Source organism: Cyanistes caeruleus, chromosome 6 (assembly GCF_971803275.1).
Source record: "Cyanistes caeruleus chromosome 6, bCyaCae1.hap1.1, whole genome shotgun sequence".
Classification (NCBI taxonomy): Eukaryota; Metazoa; Chordata; class Aves; order Passeriformes; family Paridae; genus Cyanistes; species Cyanistes caeruleus.
Window position 1 is genome coordinate 11,700,023 of NC_141706.1, and position 12,904 is coordinate 11,712,926.

The 12,904-nt window shown below is 42.7% G+C and overlaps 1 long non-coding RNA gene across 1 annotated transcript; it reads left to right on the forward strand.

Moving 5' to 3' along the window:
• Window positions 1–1,162: 1,162 nt before the first annotated feature.
• Window positions 1,163–6,495, forward strand: LOC111930673 (uncharacterized). Its single transcript, XR_002865260.1, has 3 exons — window positions 1,163–1,437; window positions 6,042–6,115; window positions 6,306–6,495. It is a non-coding gene; the product is annotated as an uncharacterized LOC111930673 (long non-coding RNA).
• The last annotated feature ends 6,409 nt before the right edge of the window (window positions 6,496–12,904 follow it).

A 12,904-nucleotide genomic window follows, 5' to 3' on the forward strand; every position in this document is an offset into this window, starting at 1 on the left:
GCTGTGGGAGATAAAACAGTCCCTCATCATTCTTGTACTTCATCCCTACTGACATGCTTTGCTACCTACACCTGGTCCCTGCACATGGACCGTGACTGGGGAATTCCCGCTCCTTTCATCAGCTTAGAAATGCTTGGTAGGACCCAGCCTTCCCTATTGCTGCCTGTTCCAATCCACAACAAGTTCTGGGTCCAATGTGGGAGGCAGAGGTGTATGGGTCACATGCAGGGATCTGTTATTCTAGGTTCCACAGTAGTGACTATTGATGTATAGCTTATATTCCTGCCTCGGTGTCAGGGAGCTTAGTTTCAGCAAAAGGTAAAGAAGTTGAGCAGCCTCAGCGGAGGTACAGCGAATTGCTAGGTCTGGCTGCATCAAGAAGGGGTCCAGACAGAAAGCCATATGGAAAAAGAGGGTAGGGACAGGGCAAGGGAGGGGAAGGAATTTGTCAATAAAACAGCAGATACTTGAGAGGGAAGGGAGCTAAAACTTCTTTTTCTGGCTAGATGGAGACCATACTGCTCCTAGACAAGGACCAATGATACTTTTGACAGTACAAAACAACCACAGCCAATTCAAGTGTTCAGGTGCAAGTCACACCTGAAAATATGGTGCTATCTGGGCAAAGAAAGGAAAAGTGCTTTCTGCACTGCCTCTCTCACTGTTTGACTCAGTTTTAGCCTTGGGAGATACTCAGTGCTTTAATGACCTAGGCAGATGGGGTAGAAATCATCCAAATAAATCAATTAAGAGGACCACATCTGAGCTACTTGGATTAGACTTTCTCCTGAATTGTTAATGGACATCATACAATTCATCATGCACTAAAATAGAGATCTAAAATAAGACAGGTGACTCATGCCTAAAAATAGATAATCACTTCCATTAACTAATAAGGGAAGCCTGGAGTGCTCAGTTCAGCTGCAAATGTAAATACATCACAGGTGTCTGAGGTAGAGAGAAGTGAATTCCATCCCAAGTTATTGTCAGTATCAGGAATGACTTCTTTTCCAACAATGCCTGCAGATCTACTGGGACAAACCCTTGTGCTGCGTTTTGCTGCCTTTCTCTGGCTGCCTCCCCCTGCTTGAGCGCAAAGGCCAGGAATATGACAGTCAAGGCTGAGATACACAGGACAACTCCTTTCTCTTTTAAGGTATGTTTGAGCTGTATGCCTCTTCTTGAGACCAGAGCTACTAAAACCGAGACTTTCAGCCTTTGCTCCACACTTACAACACTGCAGAAGAGCTAAGTGCCATGTGTCAGATGATGTGGCTGTGGAACACAGTGCTCCTGTTGCTCCTGTCAGTCCCCTCCTGCCCTAATTAAGGGTCAGTCCCTCAGTCAGCTCCCAAGGCTAACACTTCATTGTGGTCCTGTGAAGCAGGGGAGAGGAGCTGTGGGAATAGAGATGGTTGCCTTGTGATTGTCTTCAAGGTAGGATGCTATTTATTATAAATGTTCCCCGGCCTCTCTGTAGCCATGGTCCTCCCTGCTGCAGCTCAGAAAGTGGGAAAGATATTATAGCATGAACTAAAGGGACTAAAACGAGGTATTCCAGCTTTATTCTGGGGATTGAGTGGAGAAAGAGAAAGAAAATTGATAATGCGCTCTTTTTTGAAGTCAGGGAGAGGGGTGAGGGTTACAACCTTACAGCCAATAAGGAAAACTGGGAAGGAAGAGATAAGGGGGAGAAGCTAACATTCTGTATTTCAGGGGTACATTCTTGGGTCATACTGATAGTAAAAGGTTTTAAAATCATAGAAAATTCGGGGACTTAGAAAGAAAGTTAAGCTTGGAATGCCCTGGGAAAAGTAGGCCCTTGTGCTAAATGTTAGGCCTTGTGCTTGCTAAAGATCAAGTGAAACTGCACCTGTGTAATCAGTATATGATAAATAATACAATTGTTAGATGTGACTAGATGTAATTATTGTTTAAAGAACATGAGGAACAATGTTAGGGGTTTGAGGAGGGATCATGAGAAACCCATGCTTGGGTAAAAACAATGCATACAATAGAACAATGTAAGTTTAATAATTAATATGTAAGTTATATAACGATAGAGTATAAAAACATGTTCAACTCAAAACCAAGATGGGTCAGATTTGGGTATGGGTACCCCTGACACCCAGAGCTCTTCAATAAAGTACCTTCATATAATCATTCAATGATTATGTGTGTTCCTGAACATTAACAATACCATTTTTCTAAATGCATTACAACAGTAGGAGGGGAAGAAGAGAGAGAGTCTCAGCGTGCCAGGCCAGGTGGTTTAAGGACAAAACAGCCTGGTGACCAGGAGGGATCTTTACGGGCAGGAAAGTCACCTTTGGGGTTGAGAAGCAAATTGTGCTCTTGGAAAGAAATTCTCGTATAACAGACAAGACTTAACCTTGCAGGGCTTGAAAAAATCATTGGGAAGACTTGCATAAATTTGAAAGCTTCACTTATCCATGTCACCATGTCACCTCCAGAGAGGCTGTGGTGGGGGAACCAAGCTGCCAGAAAAGAATGGGAAAATGGTTTGGACTGCACAGCCTAATCCAAAAACTATTCCTGACTTCTGTGTCAATTCCAAAATTAGCAGGATTTCTACATCAAATCTTCCTACATCCCTCTAATATCACAGCATTTTTCTCATGATCACTCTTTCTCCATGACCACGTTGGTTCCTAAGATTTATTTTCACCATGGCAGACAAGGATTCCCCTGGTGAAGACAGTGAGTGCTATTGAAAAAGCCCTTGCTTCACTTCTGGGTTTGGCCAGCCAAAATCCAGGGAGGAGATACATTATATTCTCATTGTGTATCAAGATTTTTATCTGGAGCTACTATGAAGAATTAGCTTTCCTCCTCAGAATGCCTTAACAACAATTGTCAGAAAACATGTATGGCTACTGTGTGTCCTCTTTGCCCATGTGTCATTACCTTTAAGGTAGTTTTGGGAGCTAAGAAAGTTGAAACTGCTGGTGACTGATGGGAGTCTTTTCTCCTGACCAATTATTGGTCATTACTGGGAATTGACAGCAGTTTTGACCATTAAAAAGTTAAGTCAACCTGTGAACATCTCCTTAAGATGTAAAGTCAGAGCACTCTTGTTCTCTTGGTTTCCTGGCTGTGAAAGGCAACAGAGCTTTAGCTGACTTCTCGTCCACTGCCCAGCCCATGCGGCCCGGGCAGGGGCTGGGCTGGGCCTGCCGTGGCTCCTGGCTGGGAGATGGGGCCTGCGGGACTTGCCCTGGGCTCTGGCTGGGTCAGGCCGGTCTCTGGCTCGGCTGCAATTTTTGCTGTGACTGAATTCACCAGAGACTTCCGAGTAAAGAAAGGAAAAAAAGCTCTTGACCTGCGGCATGCTGAGACAGTGACCACACTCTCCAGAGCAGACATGAAGAATCTTCCATTGCAGACAACTCCAGCCGCTGCTCCGTCAGAGATCACAGAACCATCTACAAAGCCTGGGCAAGATTTTAACCTTTTCCTTACCCAGATGAGACTTGCAGATTAATCCATTTATCCAGCAAGAGAAAAAGAGAGTAATCAACATGTAAAGAGACTTTATAAACTATTAGAGATAGTAAAGAAAAGAACTAAGCTTCAGAAGAAGTAGAGAATAAGGAGATGCTTTAATTAAGCTGAAATATTTTTCTGTTAAAGCTATGGAGATGGACAATAGTGTTCTGGAAAAAACTCCTTTAATTCATGACAGAGTATATTTGGAGGAATGGAGTGTTCAAAGTGTGGATTTTGAGTAAAAAGTAGAGTAATTGTGATACAGTGAAGTGCTGGAACAGAGTGAAGCGAAGATTTGAAGCCTTGGGGGGCAATGAGAAAACTGTTTTCCAGCGAAGCTCACAGAGACAGATGAAGAGGACTTTTGCCTTTGAATAAATCATCCTTAAAATGACATCCCTAGATTCATGACCCATACACACCTCAGAGTGATGTGAAATGGGAGGAGTGAATTCTGATGACCGGATTTCCGGGCAACTGGCATCAGAAAAATAGAAAGCTATAATAGAAATAGTTTTCTTGTGAGAAACTCCATAGATTAGCAGAAAGAGACTTCTGTTTCTCTACTGATGAAGAAAGACTGATGAAAAGACTGTAGAAGGAATTGGGACTGTTTTAAACACCAAAGTTCCAAAGTTTTTGTCTCTATGTAGTCACATGTACAAGAGAATGGTTAAGTAGTGAGAGATAAAAGGGTTTTCTGGAAGTTTATTCTGGTGGGGGTTTTTTTTTGTTCTTGTAGTCTTGTTAATAAACTTTCTTTATTCCTTTTAAGTTTTAAGCCTGTTTTGCTCTTGTTCTAATCCATATCTCACAGCAAGAAATAAGTGATTTTTTAGTTACTGCTTTAAAACCACGACACCATGTTTCCCAGCTCCCAGCCAGTGGACCCTCCTATCACCCAAGATAACCAGTCCTTCACTGACAATGTCCCAGAGCAGTGCTGCACTCATCCTAGTAAATTCTGATGCTGGTCAGCAATCCTCTGCTACCATGCAGGAATGAGGGAACAACTGTTTAAAGTCACTGTTAATGTATCCAAAGGACCTGTGGGCATGATCACAGGTCCACTTTTAAGTACCTGCTTGTACAGCTACAGAATATAAAGAATTTAGTCAAAGATACTTTGGAGTCATCGATAACTTAACATTGCAAAAATGTAAGACTTTTGGGTGACTATCCCAATAAGTGCTGTGCAATTTCTTGGTAATTAGTCCTACAAACACCATCATTAAACTTTAAACTAATATAAAGAAAATGTGCAACTGAGCATGCTAATAATAACACAAAGCCAGTTTGTTATACTGAATGTCTCCATAAAGATATTCTTTATAACACCTTTGGCACAGCTGGGACCTTGCACAATTAAATTTGATTTCACTTTCTTACAACTCTAAGCATAACTGGAAACTTCTAATTAGTTACAATTATTCTTTTAGAAATGTGTTTCTATTTAGGATAATCTTGTATTCTTCTAGCCAAATGCCATATGTATTTATTATTATTGTCTCCTACTGATGGCTTTTTAACTGAGACACTTTGACCAAGATAAATAACTACATGCCTCCCAACTACAGTTCTTTGTGTGGCATTTTCTTTGGGCAGTAAAATAATTTACTAAGTAAAAAATAGCAGTTTATGGAGATAAGATAATTTTCCATTCTACTATTTTAGGTAGAGATAAAAATGCATGCTGATTATCTTCTAAATCTAACATTTCCACACCCCACCCCACCAACAGCTGCTAATAAAGTAGCCTCATTAATGAGACTTCCTCACCTAATTGTGTTTCCCTTCTGCCTAAAACAGCAGACAAGTAAGCTACAGTTTCCTCTCAATGTCTACAATGCCTGCCTAGCTGGCATGCCCAGGAGCACTCCTCATGTCGCTCAGTGGGAGATGCAGGACCAGGAACATCCATGCCCAAGAAACCCACCCCAGAACCAGTAAAATATGGTCTTGAAAAAGGACAGTCCCTACTGGTCTCTGTCAGTGCAATACAACCCATGATTGTGTGCTACCTGTGCTCTGAAGCCATGAGGTGCCAACTACAAGAGCAATTAAGCAAAAAATGCCTGTTTACTGCACAGTTGTGCCCCAAACTGAAAAAGCTCATATGTGTTCACTCACAGATTTCATTCAAGCAAGAGGGTGAGGTTGAATTATCAGCTAAAATGGAAACAGACAAAAAGTGATAAACTGGAGAACAAACCACTGGAACTTATTTACTTCTTGAGAAATTAATGAACCCCATGAGCTCAAACGTTGCAAAGCAAATTAAATACATGTCTTTCCCTTTTAAAATCTGGAGAATTACAGCAAGTGGAATTGACTTTATGCTTGTCTTCCTACTAATTCACTACAGGTAGCAATCTGGTGAAACCCAGAAGGGAAATGGCAAGACAAATCTATATCAAAATGAAAAGAACATTAAATGAAGGAGCTAGAGCAGGTGAAGGAATAATACATAACTTTAAACATTATATAAGTTATTTTGTCATACTTACCATTTCCTTACTTTAAAATCACAGATGTAGGCCACAGTGCACCTTAGGAGCTGATTCTATCATACAAGATTTTGAAAAGATCGACCAGCAAGTAAAAAGTAAGTAAAGTTAAAAGATTTGTACTTATACTGCAGGGTCTGAATGCTTTCTAGGTCAGTGCTCTATCTGACTTTATTTTCAGTTTTCTCATCACCAAGCATTCAGAAATTATATATATAATACATACATCATGTTACTAGAGTAAGTCATGAGTTCATTTTATTTACTTGTCTATTTTGATGCACACAGGTTGTCGCCTTTTTCTGGACAGGAGCCTTAGAAATTTACCTTGGGGGTAGGGGAGAAAGAAGCTAAAGTTTTGAGACTACAGTGTTTCAAGAAGCATACCAAGCTCTTTCTCCCAGCATTTTTAGGTTAATGATACAATTGTCACAACCAGCAAAAATTTGAATATTAACAATAAATGGGTTTTTGTAGACATAGTCTCTGACTCAATCTCTTTTCTCCAGAAACACACCTGACAACATTGTTTAAATAATTCAATTAGTGATAATTAGTGACTCTGGATGACCATGAGCCAAAATTATAAAGGTGATCTCTAGTAACTCCATCTATTAATTGGTGATCTCAAGTAACTCCCTGTGCTAATTAGCAACCACAGATGATGGCCATGTTCAAACTGTTGACTTCTGTGCCCAGACATGCATGCAGTGCATGTGATTTTGGGGTCACCACATTAACTCCTAGAGGTCAGTTCCAGATGCCCATGCACCAAATCTAACTCTGCAGATCAGTTCAGGCCCATCCTGTCCTGTATTTCTTTCTCAGAAGTCCCCTGAGATGTCCCTATGAGCCCACAGTGTCCCTTAAAGTTACCTGGGGACTAAATCTGCATCAGGACATCAATTGAGATCATCCTGACACCCAAAAATACATTTGGGCTCCCCTAGGGCTCAAGTATTAGGCCCCACCATCATTTGTCATCCCTCACTTGGCTTCTTGGGATCATTTGAGGTTACAGAAGTATCAGTTATATCCCTTGGGGTGACTCAAGGTCAGTTTCTGCTGAACTGTAACATCCTGGCTGCTTTCAGAGTCTCTCCAAATCCAGTGTCAGTTGGAAGGAGTTAGAGTGGAATGAACCCACTAGAAGATTTGCATTACATACTTGCCCTGAGTGCAGCTTTTAGGCAGTATCCTCTGAGAGGAGCACATGAAGTCACTAATAATGGTGACCCCAGTGCATCTCCCCCTCTACTTCCCCCAGCAGACAGCACTGTTTAACAAAAACATAATGTCAAAAATGGAGAATGAGGAGCAGCCCTGTTTTATCTCAAGAAGGAAGGGGAAGAGGCAGTTGCTTTTCCTTAGTAAACTGTTACAAAATTAATAGAAATTGTCTTCCATCTCTTTACATCATAGGGAGTTTTAGCAGAGTCTCGGCCCCAACAGGACTCTGCCATCATCCATCACCTCTCACCACAGTGCCCTCATTCTCTGGGCCTCTTGGAACTCATTGCCTGAGATCCTTTAGCTCCCCATTGTTCACTTCATGATTTTGGCTACTAAAACCAGTTAAAGGCATCTTACTTAGCAGTTGTCTTTTACGAAGAAACTACAAAGAGAATACACTTGATATTCATGCACATTTCTGGAGCAGCAGCAATATCTGCTTGGAGACTTTCTGCCCTGTGCAAACACATCAGCCCACAGTGGCAGACCCCTGCGAGCTCTTAAAAACTGGCTTCAGCTTTGCTTCAAGTATTTTGAGATAAATTGTCTCAGCTTTCATAAGGGGAAAAAAAATCAATTAAAAATCCCTACCAAAACAACGAAACAATCAAAATGCATGAAAAACAAAAACCAAACCAGTGTGGGGATTGGATGGGGAAAAAAGACCATAATCCAAATTATTCCAAGAATCACGATGCTATTGGCCTCACTGGAGCTCCAGGCTAGCTCTATGGTGCCACTCCAGCACGGGCAGTCACCAGGAGTGGGGAACTGCAGGGGAAAGGCAATCCCACTGCAGAACCTTCAGAGCGCCAATTCACACCAAGCTCTGCCAACTCAGTTGTCATGGGTGGTGGTAAAAGGATGGAGGAGACTCTCTTGGTAGGAGTTCCCAGGAACAGGTTTATTAAGGAGAGGGGAGGAACATGAGGGTCTGGGCTGCGAGAGTTCAGGACCAAAGAGAGCCCTGAGCCCCTCTGTACACTGGGTTTTATCCAAGAGGAGGGTACAGTCCAGGGTCCAATGGGAGCTCGCAGTAGGAGGGGTGAGGGGAGGAGGTTACAATCTCAGTGACCAATGAGAATACAAAGAAAGCGGGAATGTAACATATCAACAAATAAAGTACAGAAGAAGGGATGATATACATGGAAGGATCTGGAAGGAGCGGTGGGGTTTACAATGATGGATGGTGAGTTGGGGCAGGGTTAAGGTGATTGATGAGGAACAATCAAGAAAACTAGGTAGGGTTTATGTGATGGACAACTGGAACCTACCAAAGTAATCAATGGGGGAAAACCAGGAACATACCAACAGACAAAATACCAACAATTTCAACAGAATTAAATAAACATATTACAACACAAGAGAAGAGGGAGATTAGTTTATAGGGAGAAAATCAGACAATACAAAGTCCAAATGTGCAGTTCCAAATTCCCAGCACTAGCTGAAGCCAAAAAAGCTCTCTTTACATCTTTTCCCTCGTTTCCCTTTTGTAACCTACATCCTGATGGAGTTACTCAGAACATGGAGACAACAAAATGCAGAAGCCCAAGATGACCCAGTTTCTGTCCAGGTACCGATACATGTATAAAGATGCTTTCACTTGGCTTTAACCTGTTGAAAAACCTGAAGGAGACCATAAGCACCAGCAAACCCCCAGGAATTCCTAGGGGTTGTCTCACATGGCAAAGAACTGCGGCAGCACAGGACAGGAATGAGGCAAGGCACTATCCCACACCAACCATGCGGTAGAAGAGGCACAACCATGCTAAAGACAACAAATAGTGGTGCTGCATTTCTTTGAAGTCTCTTAGAGGATGAGTAAACTCATACTTCGTGCTGCCCTGAAACAGAATCCAGGGCAAAAGACCAGATCCTGCTTCCTTCAAATCAGTGCTAAAACAAATACCAAACCTACTGCAGTCAGTACAGACCATTTTATAAAACACCGTCAGCTCCCAGTTTCAGTCCCCACTCTGTGTTTAATGGATTTTTTTTTGTTCTGGTGTGACTGTCAAAATCAATGGTCAGAGCAGAGCTTCAGATGGTGTCCATGAAGTTTGAGTCTGCCAGAATGCCAGAAGGCAAAATACCAGGTCTTCAGGTAAACTCTGGGCAAGTTAGGTAATAGCAGTGGTGTTAGTCTGATTTAAAATGTTATTTGGGCCTTTATTTAATTGTTTTCTTTCAGAGCAGACTGATTTTCATTACCATTTTAAATAGATATTGCCACCATATATAATAACTTTCATGGTTTTTTTACCCTCCAACAACTTTATTATGTACTGGCATGACTTTTTTTTTTTTTTTTTTCCCCCCTTCTAGAACTCAGTAATAAAATACCCAAGAGAACCACGCACTTGCATTCACAGCAAAGCCTCCAGACAGATAAAATTCAAATGTGTAAGGAGTTTGCACTAGGTGGAAATACCCAAAATACTGCAGTTTCCTATTGGTTGAAGAACAAGCATCCATGAATAAATGCAATTTAGAATTGTCCCATTGACTCAGCAACACCACACAATAAAACAGTCCCTTTCCTTATGGGACTTAGGAGTGCTACCGTCTCCATGTTTGCAGAGATACCATATAAGCTGCAAATTAAATGAGACAAGAAATCACCTTAAACATACAATGTTCCCTACTGGTTTGTATTTATGCAATAGATAGAGCCAAGGAGAAGATGTGACCTATATACTCTGGTATGGATGCTAAATGCAAAAAGTAAGCAGGGAACAGAGCCTGTGCAAAACTAAGTCACACTAAGTCCCAGGCTTCTCAGTCTGGCCTGGGAAAGCATAAGAAAGAATCCAAACAGTCCTTGGTAAAGGACAACAATCTGCAAGTGTTGTTTAGTCAAAGGGTGGTGTTTCATTTATGGTGATATGTTGTTTTAATGGCCAATGAGAGTTTTACCTCTCAGACATTCTTGAACATGTGTATAAAAGATTAAGAATAATAAACTTTGCTCTTTTGGACAATGAAGCTAAGGGAGTTAGTGTCATGCTTATCACTGTTCCTAATATAGTGCGACACTCTGGTTATAGAACTATCATCTTTTAGAAATTTAATGTTTTGGTAATCCTAGGTACTCCTTTGGAACTCTGGCCTATGTCTGTGTTGATATCTCAGCCTGCAGGAGCTGAAGCCTAAAACAAGTTCCTCAAAGGAAAAGCCATAACATTGCCAAGCCAAAAGAAATAGCAGTGGTGGAAGATACATGGAAAAGCAAATTCAGTGGGTTACTTGTAGGGAAGTTGTAGCTACTCATCCATGTGAAAGAATATTCACTGAAGAAGTGGAGTGGAACTCTCTTCCATTTAAATGTATTGGTTGACTGAAGTGGGAATATTCAAAGCATCTTTTTCTCCTTTTACACAAGTACCAGCTACTTGAACAGAATGATTTGCAGAAGAGTGCATCCAACTGGTTCCTCCCCTTGCCATGCTCTCAGAGCACCTCAAAGGCTGCCCTAGGCTCTAATGTCTGGTAAAAGATCCCAGAGGATGAGAATTGGTGATTAAAACTCTAGCAACACAAACACCTATCTCCTCTCCTGCCTGGATATGACTTCAGAGGAATTTTCTTACGGGTGTGGGATGCCTTTCAGATATAACATTTCAATATATGGAAAATTCAGTCAAACCATGGTATCTTCAACATAAAAATAGCTGGTAGTTCTTCTCTTCCACTCCTGCATCAATAAAGATACTTTGGTGTTTATTCAAAGATCAGCCAAACTTATGGGGAACTAGGAATTACTTAATAATAACAGAATGAGTGTCTAAGTAAAAGGCATAAAAGAGAGCTCAGACACCTGAAAATACAATCAAAGAAAGAAGACTTGAAGCCACTCAATGATATAAAAAAACAGCGAAGGATTGGTTTTGGTGCAGAAAACCTTTCTGACAAAAATACCAGCGTAAGTTTACAAAAGCTGTTGTCTACACAAAATGCTGGAAGCATTGATGGATGTTGTTCCGATTGGGAACGGCTTTAAAGAACGACACTGACTCTCAGGGGAGTCACAACAGGAGAATTCCTTAGTTTATTGCTTCAGCTCTGTCTTATAGACAGATACGTGAAAAGTACAGAAAGGAAACTCTTATTGGTTAACAAAGTGCTACATCACCATCATTGGTCAGGGGGGCCCATCACCCCCCCGGCCTTCTCCTGCAAGAGAAAACAAGACTGCAAAACAACACCTGCAAGGCTGTTTAGTATCTCTGAGAATTGTTTTAGTTCCTTCTCATGAATTTCTCAGGCTAGCTCTCAGTCAGGCCTGAGAGCTATGTGGCCTGTAATAACTACAGGCACTCTGGTTCAGATTTAGCATCCATAATTCACCTTTTTCGCTTAGGAAAAAAAAAAAAAAAAATGTACCGTGTTTGTAATTTCCTGTTGGGCCCCTGCAGGAAAAGGAACAAACACAGCACAAGAGGTTTCTTTTACTAGAAATTAGAATGGATGCTGATTTAGAATTAATTTAGAATTTTGGTTTATGTTTTGGTATTTAGGATTTGTTCTCCTTGCAAGGACTTGATGGTTGAGTCTAATATTTCTAATTCAGTGAATTAATACACACACTATACAAAACACTATATACAACATTGTTAGTCTGTTCGAATTGACAGTCTAACTTGTCAATAGAGTAGTTTGAAAGAACACCAAAGTGATAAAAACAATGCACAATGCAATTTATGTTGCTTTGATCCCCTCTTCTTATCCCGCTTTTTTTTTTTTTTTTTTCTTTTTCAAATACAATTGAGGGATTTTTGAGGGATTTATAAAGTTTACATGGTTGCTGTTATTGTTCATTGGGTTTGAACAGTAGTTCATGAATCTCAGGAAGGTTCAAGGAACTCGAAGTTACCATCTCTTCGTGGCTGGTTGTCAGTTCTGTAAACATAAGATTAAAAAAGGTACAAGTGAGTTAGTTTGGGTCCCGCAGGGACTGCAGGACGCTGGCACGGCTCAGGCCGCTGGAGTTGACGGACTGGTTGAGGTATTTCTTTGGGTTGGTGCAGAAGGACCCGGCAGAGGGTCTGCCGCTGTCTTTCTTTCCCCCCGCCACCTTTATGGGTGCGGGGGGGCCGCTGCTAGAGTTCAGATCGGGAGCGCAGCACGACAAGCGCTCTCTCTCTCCCGCGCCTCCCCGCTGGAGCGCGGGGGGAGCGCAAGGGCAAGCCATCTCGCGCACGCGCGGGGCGAGCGAGGTTCGCCCCCCCCACCCTGCGCTTTCCCGCCGGTGCTTCGGACGCGTGGGGGGGGCGATGCCTGCCACGGGCCTGGCTCCGGCCCCAGATCCGGGCTTGAGCTCGGGTTTTTCGGGGTTCTCGCGGCCGGCGGCGGCGGGCAGGCGCAGGGGGAAGGCGAGGTTGCTGTTTCCCCTCCCCCCGCTGCTTCTCTGCCGGGGGCAGCCGCGCGCCCCGCCGCGTTGGTACACGGGGGGGTCTGCTTGGGCGGTTCCCCCCCCCTCCTCGGCGGTGGCAGCCCGCCGTGTTCTGGATTTGCGCTCGGACTCTTCGGCGGCAGCGGCCCGCACGCCAGGCGCGGGGGAGTTGAGCGCTGATTCTCTCCCCCTCCCCCGCCGCGCTGACGGGCCGCAGCGGGGATGTCTGCGTTTCTGTTCGTGGCACAGAAGGAAGAAGCTC